Genomic DNA, 534 nt, shown 5'->3' with positions numbered 1-534 from the left:
TCCTCTTCCCCCTTCCTTTCACACGGACAATCCCCCTTTTTTCTCCAACCCCTCCTTTACTCTCTTCCTTCCTTTTTTTTTTTTCTCTTTCCTTCTCCCTCTTTCTGCTTGTTTTCCTCCTAAATGGTTTAAATAAATGCTCCTTTTCTCGACAAGAAATAGACAGGCAGAGGGTTCAAGAAAAATAATTGCATCTGGTGAGGCTCAACTCACAACCTTGTCATCGATTTGCTGCATACTGCTGTATAAGTACAACACGCTAACCGATTGCACCACAGGATCCACTTACAACACTGTCACTGATCACCATATTTTGCACAAAAAGAGCTGTACGATATTCAGACCAAGTCATTATTCATGTTGAGGTGCCTGGCTAGCTCAGTCGGTAGAGCATGAAACTTTTAATCTCAGGGTRGTGGGTTCGAGCCCCACGTTGGGCGAATCTTTTCTCATCCGAAGCACGAACTCACTTTGCAAACAGCCATCCGCTTGGACTTTCGAGCAGGCTTGCTGACGTGTCAGGCATAGCTGGTG

General features: G+C 45.2%; 1 non-coding gene across 1 annotated transcript; it reads left to right on the top strand.

The window, feature by feature from the left end:
• The first annotated feature begins 367 nt into the window (after positions 1 to 367).
• trnak-uuu (transfer RNA lysine (anticodon UUU)) lies at positions 368 to 440 on the top strand. Its single transcript has one exon. It is a non-coding gene; the product is annotated as a tRNA-Lys (tRNA).
• Positions 441 to 534: the final 94 nt, after the last annotated feature.

Source organism: Salvelinus sp. IW2-2015, linkage group LG1 (assembly GCF_002910315.2).
Source record: "Salvelinus sp. IW2-2015 linkage group LG1, ASM291031v2, whole genome shotgun sequence".
In the NCBI taxonomy this organism is placed as follows: domain Eukaryota; kingdom Metazoa; phylum Chordata; class Actinopteri; order Salmoniformes; family Salmonidae; genus Salvelinus; species Salvelinus sp. IW2-2015.
Note: the sequence above shows the minus strand (reverse complement) of the source record. Positions and strands in the feature narration are given on the sequence as shown.